Raw genomic sequence first — 18,454 nt, 5'->3', positions numbered from 1 at the left:
AGCAGTCACACATACTTACCTGCCAGGCGACGTCGCTGTGACCGGCGAACCGCCTCCTTTCTAAGGGGGCGGTCCGTGCGGCGTCACAGCGACGTCACTGAAACGTCACTGAACCGCCGCCCAATCGCAGCGGAGGGGCGGAGATGAGCGGGACGTAACATCCCGCCCACCTCCTTCCTTCCGCATAGCGGCCGGGAGGCAGGTAGGGAGAGCTTCCTCGCTCCTGCGGTGTCACACGCAGCGATGTGTGCTGCCGCAGGAACGAGGAACAACTTCGTTACTGCTGAAGTAACGATAATTGAGAATGGACCCCCGTGTCGCCGATTAGCGATTTTGCACTGTTTTGCAACGATGCAAAATCGCTTATCGGTGTCACACGCAACGGCATCGCTAATGCGGCAGGATGTGCGTCACAAAATCCGTGACCCCAACGACTCCGCATTAGCGATGTCGCAGCGTGTAAAGCCCGCTTTACTGTGAGATTCTACAGATCTCTTCACAGATCTGTTTACTATTCACCATCCATTACCTTTCATTTATGGTGACTTATGGGTTATTATATTCTTGAGGTCTTTGTTATTTACATTGCAGTCTGTGAGCAGGACTTTTTGCCATCTTGTGGCCAGTCCAGGTTTTGCTGTGGGCTGTTTTTCTGTGCAGGTCTTGCCATCTTTGCCTGCAACCACTGTGCAACCTGTATCACCTTGTATTTAAATGAAAACAATTTGTATTATACCCTGACTTTTTGGTGGTCCTTTTCTCATTCTGTACCCCCCTACTTTGTAAACTTTACATTCTTTGTACTGGGGCTACACAATTTTTTAGGTTTATATGTTATGGACCCTTTCCGGTCATAGGAAAGTTTTTTAGGTTTTTTTAATGTGACAGTTTTGTTTGGATTGTTCAGGAAGCAGCGAAAGTTATCTTTAATTTGTTTATTTTTGTTTTAATGCAATCATTGCATTTTTAGTGATTAATTGTTTCTGTGATGAGTGCGCTTTTTTTCTTGCATCTTTCTTACATATTTTATTTTACTTAGTCCCACAATGGGACATGAATACTTTATTCTTTGATTGCTGGTCTTGTGCATTGTAGTGCTCATGTGCTGCAGTGCACGAGACCTGTTAACTGACACAGCCTGTTAGACTGTGCTTAGAGCAGGTTCTAAAAGGCCACTGTACCCTGGGGTACCACCCACAGCAACTATTGGCACCCACAATTACGATTGTGGGAGACCGTTGGGATCATTGGTTTTTTAGTCACTTAGATGCCACTGTCATTTGAGTGGTTAATCGGCTCCAATTAGTTCCAAAGTCGGTCGGAGCCAATGTTACAAGCTGCCAGCTGTCATATAGAGCTGTCACCCCCAGGATTTTTGCCTGCTGGGAGGTGCTATTTACTTATTCCTCACCGCCATTTTAAATTGCCACTGGGGAATAAGCCCCTTTAATGGCAGTCGTTAGGGGGTTAAGAAAAGAAGGGGTTGGCATAAAATGCTGGTTCCTTATTACCATGTTGTATGAAGGTTACCTGTGACATGTCCCATCCCAGCGTCATTACATTATAAGGAACGTGGCAAGAAAAGCCTAATGCTCTTCACAATACATTATAGGTGTAAAATGACCAGACTTGTAAAGATGTGATTGTAAAGAGTCCGGAGGATGTCACTTATTGACGCCTGTTACATCTACACTAAGCCATGTACAGGAGCAATAGTGCTCATGTGTCTCTGCAGTCTCCTCTCAATAGCCGGTCATCAGCCGCCTCGCTGTAAGGGGGAATATATAATAAGTATATTACATAGGCATGTAGAGTGATATACACATTTATATACAGATAGATCTGCTGTACATCACACCTGAGATTATGCATTCCCCATTAATGGCTCATTCAGCAATGGTTGCTCACTAGTTCATTTATAAAGACAATATTGATGGATTTGCAGTGTATCCTGCATTGGGCTTAATTGACAGGTCTTTGTATGTAAATAGGGAGAGACCTAGAGACCGTAGAGCGGTGCTGGGAAAGCCCGGCCTAGGGAGAGAGCGTGGTTTTCAGAGGAGAATCTACCCGGCTTCCATCGTGCGGCTCTGATCCCTGCTGCCCGCGGTTTGGGTAACAGGTTCTTTAGGATTCCCATGCAGTCTGCCCCCAGAACTGTACAATAACTGCTGGAGCCGGGGTCTTCCACTGTTATTCAATGGGATTAGGACAAGCTTTAAGCCATGATATCATTGTGTACTTTATACCACGTGACTCGCCCAGGACATTTAGCGGCATTTTGTCTAGCTCTAGTCTTCTGTCTCCACATTGCATTTCTTTTAGGCTCCATTCACATATCCTTGTGACTGTAAGGCTATGTGCGCACAGTACGTTATTGCAAGTTTTTCGGGTGCGTTTTTTGGGCTCAAAATTGCATGACTTTGCTTCCCCAGCAAAGCCTATGAGTTTTCATTTTTGATGTCCTAACACAACTTTTTTTTTGCTGCGTTTTTGAGCTGGGAAAAAAAAAAAAAAAGGGTCATGTCTTTTCTGTGGTTTATTGCGTTTTCCACCCATGCAGTGCATTGGAAAAACGCAGCAAAAAGCAGAAATCAAAAGCGCACCGAAACGCGGCAAAAACGCAGCGTCAAAAAAACGTAGCGTGCACACATAAACTGCAATTGAACTGGACTGGCCGGCTAACGGTATGGCTGGAATTGCATTTTGTCTAGCTGTAGTCTTCTGTCTCCACATTGCATTTCCTTTAGGCTCCAATCACACATCCTTGTGACTGTTACCATTCATAAGAAAAAGCCCGATCTATTTCTCAGGTGTCATCTTATTTTCCTCAGTTTTATTCCCCTTGATTTTCTAAACTTTTTTTTTTTATCCATTGACTCTTAATAAATGTATCCGTTTAAAAAAAAAACAAAAAACGAAAAAAAAACCCCACAAAAACCAAAACCAGATGAAAACTAAGATGTGTTGCTAGCTTTATCGGGGTCCCATAGACTTTAATGGCCAAGTCTGATCAGCAGAACTGAGGACAATAGCACATGCTCCTCTGGACCAAAACCATGCCTAAGGCACCACAGCCTATTTTGCATATTGATTTAAACGGCAATTTCTCTGGACTGGCCGGCTAACGGTATGGCTGGGATTGTCTCTACAGGAGCTACATGCACAGACTCACAATTTGCTGACACTTTCCCTCCAACAAGAGATGAATTATCCAATGAATTGATAGAATCTTCAGGGGAATTCTGTCTTTGCAGTGAATAAGCTTGTGAGTATTTATTGGACATTGCAGAACAGGTCAGGTGGTAAGAAGATCCTTTTGCAGAGAGAAATATCTGGTTTTATCAAACTGAAATGTTTTCCTGCCTAGAATACTGTATCTCTTCCCATATTTTCTGTCTAAAGTGTCTACTGTATCCTGAATGTTGGGAATGAGGTGATGATAGATATGTGGCGCCCCTGAGGCTTCAGTCGTCACAGGGTACTGCACCTCACTTAAGGTGCAGTACTTGTGACGCCCTGGACCGCAGGGGTCACGGGTAACAACACCTACCACATTACACCCCCCCCCCATCCCTTGTGAGGACACACCCGTCACCCGAATGGGAAACCTGATGCCTCCCCCAGGGCCAGTAGGGCACACCAGGTGGGCGGAGTCAGGCGGAAAGACACGCCCACCGAGGAGACTACTGTCCTGAGGCAGGAATTACAGTCTAGTTCGAGATGAAGTTGTAGAGTGACAGTGACAGGAGGTGTAGAGGAGCAGAGCTGTTAGGGACCCGGGTAGGAGCCTGGGATCCCCGTAACGTCAGGCAGGCAGACGGTGGTGGCCGTCTGCAGGAGTACCGGTACAGCAACCGGCAGAACCTTAGGGACCGGGCCAGGGTTGTTTGGAGCCCGCCGGCCCTGAACCGGGGAGTCAACCGTTTACTGGAGCACCAGAAACCGGGTACTCAGAACCAGTCCTAGCTTAGAAGCCACGAGTATAGGCAAATTAACTGATTGCAGTCTGGACCTCAGGAGTTCATTCTCACCCAAAGTCCTGAAAGAAGGCAAAAGCCCACCGATACAGGGCGAGAGCCACCGCCAAGGGCCAAACATCCAACGGGCCAGGGCCAGCACCTGCAGGCAACCGAGGGCTCCTCCGGCAGCTCAACACTGGGGAGCGGGCTACCACTGTCCAGGCAGGGGAGCCAGAAACCACAACAAGAGGTGCAAGGGAAAGGGGCCACCATCAGCCTGACAAGGGACACAAGCAGCCGGCTGCGGGACCCAACCATACCCAAACTTTGGTTTACCAGTGACTCTGAGTGTGAATTAATCGTGAGTACACCAGTGCCATCCGGGCACGACACTGCACCGCAGCATGGCACCCTGCACCCCGACAACAACACCGTCGCCAGCACGTCCCCAATGGGCCCCGGGACACACCGCCCCTACCCACGGAGGGGCTAAAATCAAGGCTGCAGCCACAACATCGATCACGGATGAGCCCCCATCACTCCAGCCGCAGCGGTGGTGCATCCCGTCACCACGACCCCACTGCCTCCCCTTTAACAGAGCGACGTGGTCCCCGGTCCGGAGGCGCTCGTGCCACCGACAACCCGAGCCCGGACCTAGAGTGGCTCGGCCCGAGCCGCGGAGAGCGGCCGGGCCCCTCTCAGGGCGGTACACATCGACTCTTCTGGCGTCACGAACAGGATTCGGACAGTCCACTTACCTGTGGTAGTGCGCCTTAGAAATATCAGTCAGCGGCGTCCTGCTGAAAAAGTTGAAGTTCCGCCATCTTGGCGCGAAGGTTTCCCGCTCGAGTCGTCTTCCCCGAACAGTGAAGGCGCAAAAGTAAAGCCCCGCCCCCGAAGGAGAAGTGCTAGGAGAAAACCAAGGGGGAGGAGGGCAGAGAGGCTGCCTGATGTAACCGAGAAGATAAAAAGGCAGGGACTCTAGGACCCTGCATCCGTTCCGTTCCTGGACCCTAACAGTGCAGCATGGCGACTCCCGTCCAGCGTCCCGATACCCCGGAGCCTGCGCAAGGAACAGCGGCGTGGGTGAAGGCCCGGACAGAGATGTGTCACCGCCTCCAGCACCAGGTAAGCTTACTGGTGGAGGACTGGGCGGCAGAGATGGGGGAGATGGTGGCTGCCATGAGGGCTTGTGAAAGGATGATGGTGTTGGCAGGGTGGGAAGGCGACCCACGTCCCTATGTCCTTGAGGGGTCGGCCATCGCGACTGAGGGGCTTGGTCTGCTGCTGCCCGCCATACCGCCTCCTCCATTGCCCGCAGTGGTTGTCGCTACTCCTCCACCCGTATCCCCACCCCTGACACCAGTGGCGGAGTCCGTCCCGGGCGCTCATGGGAAGCTGCTTGGGGAGGCTGGCCCGGACCTGCTATGGAACCCGGCCGCGCTGTGCCCCGTTGCCCGAGGGGACCCGTTACCGGCCAGCATCCGATCACGAGGAGATGCCGGATGTCCCGGAAGTGACCGCGCCCGAGAGTGCCCAGGCACCAGTCCGCCCAGCCAAAAAGGCCCAGAAGGCAAGGCAAGCCGCTCCAGGGTCACGGGCCTCGGCTGAGGTTCCGCGGGGAGGCAGCTGCAAGGCAGAAAAGCCGGCCGCGACACAGCGGGGCTCCCCTTTGAGAGTGCCGATTGTAGTTGGCACCGGGGAGCGTCGGCTGGGCCAGACCCCCACTGCAGTAGACCCCGGGCGTGCGAAGGCCCCGTACTAGGAGCGGCAGCCTAGCCAACTGAGCCAGGAGATAGTGGCCAGAGAGAAGAGGAGAGGAGGTACTTGCCCGTACCATCGAGGGGAAGGAGCACCTAAGGAGCGCTGGATATTGGGTGCGGAGCCCTTCCTACCAGGGCCAGGTCAGGAGGTTCAACAAGGACAAAGGCTGGGGATTTTTGTACGACCCTGAATTAGACGGAGAAGTTTTCTTTTCCCGGCGGGATGTGAATGCCCATCTCCCGTTCGGGCACCCAGACCACGACCTCCTTCCCGGAGATTTGGTGCACTACACCCGGCACCGAGGGGAGAGGGGCTGGTTTGCCCTGGATGTCCAGAGTGGCAGACAGCCCCCTCCTCCACCGTACAGCCCCGAAGTGGAGGTGGAAGAAGAGTTCCCCGCTGCAGAATAAAGATGATTACGTTACAAAAAGGACCCGTCCCCGTTGGGACTTGTGTTTAACCCCCGTTTAACCCTGTTGCGTGAGTGACTGCTCATGGACAAGGCCGTGGACTTGCCGGCCACCCAAAAACTTTTGGCATTGTAAATATTGCCCTATCTGCCCCCTTTAACATGCCTTCCCGTTCCGTTAGCCTCCGGGGAGGCAGATTGGAGGTAGGACCCGCAGCAGAGCAGGCTGGGGTCCGGTCACCACCGGGATCGGTGACCATCCTCCGGGGAGCCCTTGAGCAACTGCCGGGTGCGCCGCACCATACCGAGCGACGTGGCCCCCGGTCCGGAGGCGCTCGTGCCGACAACCCGAGCCCGAACCTCGAGCGGCTTGGCCCGAGCCGCGGAGAGCGGCTGGGCCCCTCTGAGGGCGGTACATACTCATTCCGGGTAAGGAAGATATTAATTGCTGGTGTTTCTCACATTCACAAACCACACACCGGTGCATTCCCACTGGGATTGGCCTAGGGTAGACAGGTTGGTGGCCATCACAAGGCATGGGACTTTCCCGGTGACTAGGACAATCACCTGGGGGGGCGGGCATCACTTGGGTTGAAAAGGAAGAAGCATCTTCACACTTAGTCAATTAACTCTGGGCACAGGGTGGGGTCAGGAGCACATTTGGGACCTCGGTCCAGGCATCACCTTACACTTCTGGGAGCACTACAAGACCCATTACTTGCAGCAGGCAGCTCAGCCCGGGCTCTCTACAGCTACCGGGGATTCCAGGGTCTGCGGAGAGTGCAGGAAATACCCGCAGCCCATTCCACATTCCATCCACGGAATTAGAGGGACCCTGACCAGAAAGGAAACACAGTGGGAACACCGGTGGTGACCTCCGAATTATCCGGGATCGGCTGGGGCCCATCATGGCAGAGAGCGGCACTCTAAGGGTGACAACTGGACAGTGAGTAAAAACCTTGAACTGCAACCACTGAGTCAGCCCTTCATTGCTGGCGCCCCGTGCTCCGGCGCCAACAGCCACCACTACCACCTCCATCATCCTTCCTGGGGCCCAACTTCACCTGCGGGAAGCTGAACTATCCTAGCTGCGATGCCATCTGCCCCAGAGGACAGCGACTGGTAACCTCTGGCCGCATACCGCAGGTGGCGTCACGAGACAACTACTACTCCCAACATCCTCAACCCCTTTATCCTCATCCCACCATCTATCCTTCATTCATCCCTTTTGGTGTATACCTTGGGGCCGCAAAGCCGGACAGGGCCACCCGTGGCATCCCAGACCCGACATCATGGGCCCAGCGACGAGTATTTAACCCTTGCCCCGTGAGTGCTACACATACTGTAAGGCTGGGGCCACACGGGGCACTACTGCGATGCTCGCATGAGACTCGGCTTGCGTTGGCAGCACAGCAGGAGCAGAGTGTCATACGAGTGTGCCTGCATCTGAGGTCCGATCATGTGAGCAGACCTCAGCTGCGAGGGGCGGGCTGGCACGGAGGAGGGGCGGGAGGGATTTCTCTCCCTCTCTCCTCTGTAGCCGGCTATTGCCATTCTCGCACTGCACTGGCAGTACACCAGTGTACTGCGAGTGCAGTGCGATTTTTCTCTCGCCCCATTCACTTGAATGGCTGCGAGAGAAAGAGTCTCAGTTTACAATCACAGCATCCTGCGATTGTTTTCTCGGTCCGATTAGGGCTGAGAAAATAATCGCTCATGTGTGCTGACACACAGGCTAGAATTGGTCTGAGGGGAATGCGATGTTTTATCGCACTCCACTCGCACCGATTTTCTCACCGTGTGGCTTAGGCCTAAGGCTGGGGCCACACAGGGACTACTGCGATCCACTTGCATGACACTCGGCTCGTGCTGGCAGTACAGCAGAGCCGAGAGTGTCATGCGTGTGTCCTTGCAACTGAGGTCCGTTCGTGCGAGCAGACCTCAGCTGCGGGGGGCGGGCCGGCACTCAGGAGGGGAGGGAGGGATTTCTCTGCCTCTCTCCTGCGTAGCCGGCTATTGCCATTCTCGCACTGCACTAGCGGTACACCGGTGTACTGCGAGTGCAGTGCGATTTTTCTCTCGCCCCATTCACTTGAATGGGTGCGAGAGAAAGAGTCTCGGATTACAATCGCAGCATGCTGCAATTGTTTTCTCAGTCCGATTAGGGCTGAGAAAATAATCGCTCATGTGCGCTGACACACAGGCTAGAATTGGTCCGAGGGGAATGCGATGTTTTATCGCACTCCACTCGCACTGTTTTTCTCGCCGTGTGGCTTAGGCCTAATACATATAATGATGAGGGAGTGTGTGCAGCACTGCTCCGTACTTGATCGAGCATCAGGGTGCTTGGGTATACTCTGCACAGCTGGGTATCATGGGTGCCTAGATGTGAAACAGTCAACACAAAGCACTGGTTTGGGGGTCAAAACAAGGTGTCTTATGGAAAAAAAAAATTGCCCTCTCTCCCTCGGAAATGCTCTGTATATGGCTGGCTGTATTATGGAAGAGAGCTGAACTGCCCAATAATTGACTTCCATTATACTCGTTACTAGAGCCCGTCCGTTACTTGAGTCTAACTGGTCAGATGCTAGAGCACGCAAGCATCGTACTGTTCGCTCATCATTAACTATATAGTAAATATTTTGTTTCAGTTTGCTTTTTCTTTTTTTGCCATGATAACTGTAAAATTACACACCTTATTGCTTTGCAGCAAAAATGGCCATGTTCACACAATGCTACATGCTTTGCCGCGATGTATTATAATGGTTTTTCTTTTGGTTATCGCTTTTTGCTGTGATTTTCTGAATTCATGGCAACCTTTGAAAAACTGCAGGGGAAAAAAAACAAAACGCTCACCCCCCATCAACATTTTCCAAACACCATAACTTATAACTTTTCATCCAAAGACATATGAGCGCTTACTTTGTGCTTAGTTTTATATGACACTGTCCTTTTTACCATTTAATGCACTAGTAAAATGGGGAGAAAAAAATACCAAGTGCTGCAAAAAAATAAAAATTGCACAAAAACCTCAAATTCCATAATTGTTTTTGTTTTTTACAGTAATCATGACCTGGAGGAAGGATTTCCAGGTTAGTACAACTACAGCGATGCCAAACATTTTTTAGTTGATGAAATACAATGGAGCGATCTGTAATTCGTGCCCTGAACTGACGTTTATTGATTGCAGAATTATGTACGTACTTTTACGGTGTTGGGATGACCAAAAAATTCCATTTCTGATATTTTAATTTCTTATTATTCATTACATCATTCACAGATCGGGTAAATTAATTTTAAATCTTAGATCAGACTGTTACAGAAAGAAGATAATGAATATGCTTAGTTTTTTTCTTTATTTTTAATAGATTAAAGGGGGGCTCATTCAAGATTTTAGGGGTTTTGAAATTTAAAAGACTTATTTTTACTTTGTATATCTATAGCGGTCTAAGCAAAGAATTTAAAATCGTTCAGCTGAATGTCCGACATTAGTGTAACGTGCATGGGGACTTGAAACTGCAATTGTCCAATTACTTATACTATATATGGCAATATCCATCAAATGGAAAGGAGCATTTATGAAAAAAACAGCAGCAAGCATAACTTACCAGCAAAGTTCAACCACAAACACACACAACTATAAATATATTATTGTATCAGAACGCTCCCATAGAAGTGGATGGAGCAGGGTCACAACAGCACTGCTGCTATAAAAATAGAAGGAGCAACATCACACAACTGCTCCAACAGAAATGAATGGAGCATGATTATACATAAACCCACTGCCACTATAGAAATAGATCGCACGTTGTTCACACAGTACACTACTGCTCCTATAGAACTATATGGAGCATGTTCACATACAGTGGAACCTCACTTAACGAGTAACCCAGTTAACGGGAATTTCACTTAACAAGCAAAGCTTTCTGTAAATTTGTAACTCTATTTACGAGAAAGCTTTGCTGTATGAGCAAACACTCACCGCACACAGTTCCGGTTCCATACATCCAACGTGCTTTGACCTTCTGTTGCAGTCCGCAGAAACAAACACAAGCACGCACAAAACACACACAAACAAACACGCACAAACAGTATTATGCTCACCTTACCTTCTGTTCCATCGCTGGCCTGCTGGGTCTTGTAGTTCACCGGTGCAACGCGACGAGGGAGGAATCCTCGCGGCAAACTAAAAGACCCAGGAGGCCGGCGATGGAACGGAAGGTAAGGTGAGCATAATGTGTACCTTCTATTCCATTGCAAGCCTCATGGGTTCTGTAGTTCACCGCTCCAGGCTGTGTATCGGTAGCCATCGGTGACGAGGCAGGAACTTCCGCTGTCAGACGCTACTCAAAGGCAGCGCACTGACCAATCAAAGGCTCCTGCCTTTGACGTCAGCGCTCTTTGTGCGGAAGTTCCTCCCTCGTCGTCATGGTTACCCGATACACAGCCCGTGTTAGCGAACAGCAAGTGCCAGCAGGCCGGCGATGGAACGGAAGGTGAGGTGAGCATAATATGTGCGTGTGAGTTTGTGCGTGTGTGGAATGTAACTTGTAACCAATGACATAGAGAAGATGCCATTTAAAATTTTCTCTGTAAAGTCCAACTTAACATTTGAGGAGAAAGAGGCGTTAAAAGATCTAGGCCAGCTACGGGGGGTTTTATTCAAACCCGCCGATAAAGGCGGAAACCTTGTAGTCTGGCCTTCTGATCTATATGAAAATCAGGCGTATAAATTACTGGGTGATACTAATTGTTATAAACCTCTTTCTAACAATCCTACAGCCCAATATCAAAATAAATTGGTTGAGATTTTGGAGAGGGCCTTTTGTGATGGTCTAATATCTAAAACGTTTCTGGAATCAGTCAAGAAATTACAGCCACGCTTACCCACGATGTACCCGATTCCCAAGATCCACAAGGACCCTATGGACCCACCAGGCAGGCCAATCATATCAGGCAATGGGAGCCTCTGTGAACTCGTCTCCGTCACCATTGATCATTTCCTCAAACCCATTGTGGCGACTTTGCCCTCATATATCAAAGATACCACCTCGGCCCTTCGGAGGATTGGCAATATACATGTGGATGAGGGAGTGGTCATGGTGACGGCTGACGTAGAATCGTTGTACACCTCGATTCGCCACAAAGATGGCCTTAAGGCGGTGGAATGGTTCCTTCGGTCAAGTGATCTGGACGCATCCACTGCTGAACTTCTTTTGACACTGCTGGATTTTGTTTTACGTCATAATTTTTTTGTTTTTAATAAAAAGGTTTTTTTACAGCAACAAGGTACAGCGATGGGGGCTTCATGTGCCCCCTCATATGCCAATTTATTTTTAGGGTTCTGGGAAAGACATCTATTTTTGGGTGATAATTTACCAGCAGTGTCGATGGTTCAGGAGTGGATGCGTTACATTGATGACGTGTGGTTTTTGTGGATGGGTACGAGTCAGGAGTTGGAAAGATTCATGACGGATCTTAATACCAACGAGCAAAACATCAAATTAACGTACAAAAGTGGTACCCGGCTGGAATTTCTTGACATTATGATTAGTATTGGAGACGATGGGGAAATTGCGACAGACATGTACCGCAAGCCAACGGCTACAAATTCCCTACTACATGCCTCTTCGTCTCATTTAGCTTCAACTATACGGGGCATACCAGGAGGTCAATTTCTGAGGGCCCGTAGGCTGTGCTCCACTATGGAGAATTTCAAGAAGCAGGCGGGGGATATAGCACGGAGGTTTGCGGAGCGTGGCTACAGTCGCAGAAACATCAAAAGTGGGTATGGTAAAGCCCTCAAAAGCAACAGAGAGGATCTCTCATATGGTACCTATGTTAAACAAAACAAAGTCAATGAGGGAATAACACGCATCATTACCACATATAACTCGAGATGGAATGAGTTAAGATCCATCATTGATAAACATTGGAGGGTGTTAATGACGGACCCTATATTAAAAAAAGAACTACCACAGGTACCAGAGATGGTGGCAAGAAGGTTGCGAAATTTACGCGACATCCTCGTTCACAGCCACTACGAGACAGAGGTTAAAAAACCTGTGATCAATGACCATCTTAATGGTTTTTATCCATGTGGCCTATGCAAGGCATGTGGAAATTGCATTAAGACCAAGGTGTTTAAAAACTTCGACGGCTCTAGGACATACAATATAAGATTGATTCTAAATTGTTCTTCTAGTGGAACCATATACCAGGCGGAATGTCCATGTGCAAAAATCTACATTGGCTTGACCACACGAGAATTTAAGGTCCGAGCCTTAGAACATCTTAAGGACATCCGTAATGCACAAACAGCTAAAGATATTTCCACTTTAAAAACAATACCACGCCACTTTTATCTGGCACATGGATGTAATCCTAGAGGGTTGAAGTTTCGGGTCATTGACCAGGTGAATTTGGGCCCAAGAGGAGGCGATTTAGGCCTTGCTCTGGCGAGGCTGGAATGCAAATGGATATACCGTCTTGGTTCCATGGCACCTCAAGGGCTCAATGAGAATAGTGGTTTTGGCTCTTTTTTATGATTAATTGAGTCATGTAGTCATGAGAGAATATGCTTTTTTTGTATTAAATGATTGATCTATGTCTGGTTTATGTCCCCTCCAATGTTACGTCAAGTCAACTGGTGATAAGTAGTTGAAATCTTCCATCTTTCAGTAATATAGAATAAATAAAATATCTAAAAAGTATCTAGAGGACCTTAGGGTAGCCTAGTATAACATCAGTATTAGGTTGTTATATTCCTGTTGTCAGTGGTTGTTTTTATGGGAGGGATGTGTTTTTAAAGTTTTGTTTTGGTTTTACTAATTTCATTTTTGTTTAATTTACCTCAGCCATAGGACCGTCGACATTGTTCGTATGCTATATGTGCTTCCGCACATTGACAGACGTGATGATGAAAATAACCATCTATAAGATTTGATACAAGATCCTAAACACTTGAATAAGCGAATAATGAAATTGGAGCATAAAGAAAGAAAATACAGGAACGAACATGAAATAAGTGTTTTATGGACGAACATGCTGTATGAATCTAAAAGGCAAGGACGTGTTAGTCCATTAATTTATATATATACAGATTTTTGTGAAAGATAGATATATGGTAATTTATTGTTCCTAATATTATATTACTTGTTTCCCTATAATGCCTCAAGCTACTGGATTTATGTATATTTCAAGTGTTTATGTACTATTTATGTACTATTCGCGTGCTGTCTATCAATATGTGAGATAGATTTCTAATACCACGAATATATTATATGGTTTATGTATGGTAGATATTATATGTTTATGGTTGACTGCCTCACAAAAATCAACAGTATAATACACTCATTTAATATATAATGATTTCCACCGGTTGTGCGCATGTTTTGTTGTCCGCTCCTCGGACTTCCTGGTCTGCGTGCATCACATGACCCAGAGCATATGATGCTTGCGGGTCAGCGCGCGCAGCCCGGAAGTCCCTTTACAAGAGGGAGGTGGCAGCACCAACATGCGCCGACGTCATACCGGAAGTGAGGTTTTCTCACGTAATGATAGACGCATGCAAGCGGTTTTCTATTGGCTGATGAATAGTATTTAAACACTGATGTTCCCTCACCTCGACACGTCCCCTTTTGATAAAGCGAGTGGCGAAACGTACGTCAGGGGTGGTGGGACGCATGGCCAGGAAACTCATTCAATAATGTAAGTAAATCTGTCCTTGTGAGATATGTTAATCACTGTATTGTTGTACCTCTAAGTGACTGTGCCTTTTATAGTTGGACGGGCCTTATGCTAACCTATGACTCACTTGTGTGTCAGGTGGAGACAAAGGACGCTCTAATATACATAATCTGGGACTATGGTAACTACTATACACTTATCTATATCCATCAGTGGAGCTGGGAAACAAAATGAGAAACAGTTGTAATTGATCCTTTAACCCCATAGCGACGGCCTAACGTCTCAAGACGTCGGAAAAACAGGGTACTTATTCTGTTCCGACGTCTTGAGACGTCAGGCCGGAAAAAGCTTGTAGCGCCCCCCAGTGACGGAAAATCTCGGGGGTTTCAGCTACCGGGGGTAGCTGAGACCCCCAAGATTATGAATCGGGGTGTTTTTTTTGGACCCCGATAATGTGATCTCCGGTATACACCGTATACCGCCGGTCACATTAAAAAAAAAAAATGGCAAATACTACTAATTTCTTTCTTATCTGACATGATCAAACATGTCAGATGATAAAGAAATATAAGCCCCTAGTGCCCCCAAAGCCCCCGGTACCGGAGAAAATCAACCCCCACCCCTCCACCTCCCCGGACATCCAAAATGGCGCCGACACCCGGCGAAAACTCCCGCCGCCGCCGGCTCTGCATTCATTTCCCTCCGATCTGAAATGATCAAACATTTCAGATCGGAGGGAAATGTCCTCCCCCTGATCCCTCCGCCGGTACACCGGAGCTGTCTGGTCCCCCGGAGCCCCCTCCGGTTCTCCAGACCTTGCAAGATGGCGCCGACGTGCGCTGAAAACTGCTGCTGCCGCCGCCGCATTCATTTCTCTCCGATCTGAAATAATCAAACATTTCAGATCGGAGGGAAATGTCCTCCCCCTGACCCCTCCACCGGTACACCGGAGCTGTCTGGTCCCCCGGAGCCCCCTCCGGTTCTCCAGATCCCTCCCTCCGGTACACCGAGGTCCGATCCGCTATATCCCGGTATCTCCCACCCGATCTGGGATCCCCCGTTCCCCCACCGCCCCCGCACAGTACCTCAATAAAGAATCGTTGGGCCCCCCGGTCCCCCCTTCCTCCCTTCTCCGGGAAAATGGCGGGCGCATGCGCAGTGTGCTTGGCATAATCTGCCTCCTGCACCTGGCAACAAAAAAAAAAATTCTGATTGGCTGTTTAGATTTGAATACTGTGATAGATCCTATCACAGTAGTCAAAATGCCAATATTTGATAAATATGGCAGCATTTAGGTCTGCCTTTCTCCTCTCTCCCTTGTAGTTGATCTGGGAGAAAAGAGAGAGAGACTACGTGCTGCCATATAGAGAGAAAAAGTTATCAATTCACAAAGATCATAATCTATTCCCAATTTTTCTGATCACCCCCCTGTGATCATCCCCTCCTCCATCATTCCGTCATCCTTCGCTGCGTCAGTCCCCTAAATATTTTTTTTTATAATCTTTATAAAAAAATTTAGGGTTTATATATATATAAAAAAAAAAAAATACTAGTGTTAGGTTTAGGTTTATTTTTTTGTTAGCCAGGGATAAAAACAAAAACCATGGCCCGCAGGATGTTTACGGCAGAGCAAGCTTACTCCCTGCTTGCCTCCGGCAGTTCTGGGTCAGAGACCGAATCGGCCTCAGAAAGAGATTTTTCGGATAGCGGCGACGATTCGGCTTCCTCCACGGGGTCCCACACCCCGCCAGTCGCCACTGCTGAAGCGTCAGGGGCAGGACCTAGTTCTGCAGTCCCCCATGCTCTCTGGTACCCCGACCCGTCCTTTACCCCACAAATTCCCCCTTTCATAGGAGACCCTGGCATAAAAATAAATGTCACCAATTTTGCCCCACTGGATTTTTTCCAAATTTTTGTTAACCAACAAGTACTTGAGCTTATCACCCACCACACCAACTTGTACGCCCGCCAATATATTGCCCAAAAGCCAACATCTGTCCATTCCCGTTCCTGGATCCCCACAAGCGTCCCGGAAATCAAAAAATTTTTAGGCATTACCCTCAACATGGGAATAGTGAAAAAACCCAGTTTACGCTCCTACTGGGCAACCAAATCTGTCCACGCCACCCCTGTATTTGCAGCCGTAATGCCCAGAACCCGATATGAGACCCTATTGAGATTCCTCCATTTTAGTGATAATTCCCAAGTCCCCCCAAGAACTGACCCCAATTATGACCGCCTTAATAAATTGAAACCCCTAATATCCCTCCTGAAAGAGTCCTTCCTAACTTCCTACAGCCCAGAGGAGAATGTTTCGGTTGACGAGTCCCTAATGAGCTACAAGGGCAGTCTCTCATTCCGTCAGTTTATTCCCTCCAAAAGAGCCAAGTATGGCATAAAATTATATAAAGTGTGCGAAAGCACCAGCGGGTACACGTGTAACTTTATCATTTATGAGGGTAGGGACCGCCAAATAAGCCCACCCAACTGTCCCCAGACAATTAGCATCCCAGGAAAAAATTGTCTGGGAGCTAATGACGCCATTTCTTGGTAAAGGTTACCACGTGTACACCGACAACTACTACACTAGTATCCCCCTATACCAATCCCTCCATGCTGCAAATACAGGGGCCTGTGGGACAATAAGGAAAAACCGTGTTGGTTTGCCGGCACAGTTAGTGTCCAGACGTGTAGAGAAGGGGGCGTCATTCGCACTGGCAAGTGACAAACTGCTTGCCGTAAAGTGGAATGACCGCAAGGACGTCTACATGCTCACCACCCTGCATGAGGACACCACTGTGTCGGTCAGAGAGAGGGGAGCCACCAGGGACAAACAGAAACCCTTCTGTGTGACCCAATACAACAGGTTTATGGGTGGCGTGGACCTGTCTGACCAGGTGCTCCAACCATACCTGGTAAAGCGGAAAACGAGGGCCTGGTACAAAAAGGTAGCAATCTACCTGATACAGATTGCTACCTACAACAGTTTTGTACTGTATAAAAAAATCACAAGGGGCCCTCACATTTCTGCAATACCAGGAAAAAATTATTGAGTCCCTCATGTTTGACTCAGCGGCACCAGAGGCAGCCTTTGAGTCAGAGAATGCCCGGAGACTAACGGAACGGCATTTTATGCGTCTCATGCCTCCTACTCCCACCCAAAACCGTCCTAAAAAAAGGTGCCGGGTCTGCAGCAAACAGGGCAATAGGAGCGAATCTAGATATTACTGTCCCATGTGCCCTTCCCAGCCAGGACTTTGTGTTACCCCCTGCTTCGAGATCTACCACACATCCCACAATTATTAGACATCATACACTATTCCCAAATTGTGTGGTAGGGTTTTTCTTTCACGTTTATATTTCCTGTGTAGTGAGCCCCTGTGTTACTTGTCAAATAAAATTTACTATTTTCATCAGTAAAACACATTTTACCCCATTTCACAAATAATTCCAGGACTTGATCACTCACATACCGAAGTGTTATGCAGACAAATTCTCGTCATATGCCCACGTCTGCGTACTCCAGAATGTGGACCCCGCAAATGTTCTTGAAACATCTGATCATCTGACAAATAATTCCAAGATTTGATCACTCACAAAGTTTTAGCACCAGTCATCTTAGTCTGACTGCTATTACAACTATGTCTTGGTGATACGGGCATGATCATTTTATTGGAGGATCTGAAGCTGTTCTGTAATTTTACACCATGGGCTTTACTGCATGGTTCTTGCCGAACCTCCTGCACTGGACAATACTTTTATAACCCTGTGGGGGACTGGTTGTTTTGTGCATATAGCGGTTCCGACCTTGGCAGGTAGGAGCCTGTTATGATGTACCATGTCGGCTGGCACAATTGTCCCTCATATAGGGATTGATGGTGCTAAACAGACATTGTACGACCAGTCTCTGAAAAATTAACGTGTCCTTCTAGCCCTCCTGGTGTTCCTTCATCTCTGGAACAAGCACAAGTCTGCCATATAATTGGCGGTATTTTCCTCCACATTTTGCCCTTCACTCCAAGATAAAATTTACAAAAAATCCATTTATGTGGGTTTTCAGTTGTTCTGATAACACATAGGCTCTGCAAATCAAATAATCCAAAATTTGAAAAGTGCACCTTCCCTTCCAAGTCCTGCCGTTTGCCCAAACAGACGTTTTTGACTACATGTTGGGTATCGCTGGACTCGTAAGAAAGTGGGTAACAAAATGAGGGGTCCACGTTTTGGTGTTACATCTTGTAAAAGTGGAAAATTTGGTGCTAAAGCATCACTTTTGTGAAAAAGAAGAACATTTTCAATATGACAACCTATTGTTATAAAATTCTGTGAAGTACCTGTGGGTTCAAAATGCACACTATACCCCTAGATAACATCCTTGAGGGGTATAGATTCCAGAATGGGGTCAGTTGTGGGGGAGCTCTACTGTTTAGCCACTTTAGGGGGTCTCCAAACACAACATGGCGTGCGCTAATGATTCCTGCCAATTTTGCAGTCAAATGGCGCTCCTTTCATTCCGCACCCTGCCGTGTACCCAGACAGTTGATTTCCGCCACATATGATGTATCGGCGAACTCAGGAGAAATTGCACAATACATTTTATGGTGGTTTTTTTCCTTTTACCCTTGTGAAA

This window comes from Anomaloglossus baeobatrachus, chromosome 4 (genome assembly GCF_048569485.1).
Source record: "Anomaloglossus baeobatrachus isolate aAnoBae1 chromosome 4, aAnoBae1.hap1, whole genome shotgun sequence".
Taxonomy (NCBI): domain Eukaryota; kingdom Metazoa; phylum Chordata; class Amphibia; order Anura; family Aromobatidae; genus Anomaloglossus; species Anomaloglossus baeobatrachus.
The sequence above is the reverse complement of the archived record's forward strand: the minus strand, read 5'-3'. Positions refer to the sequence as shown.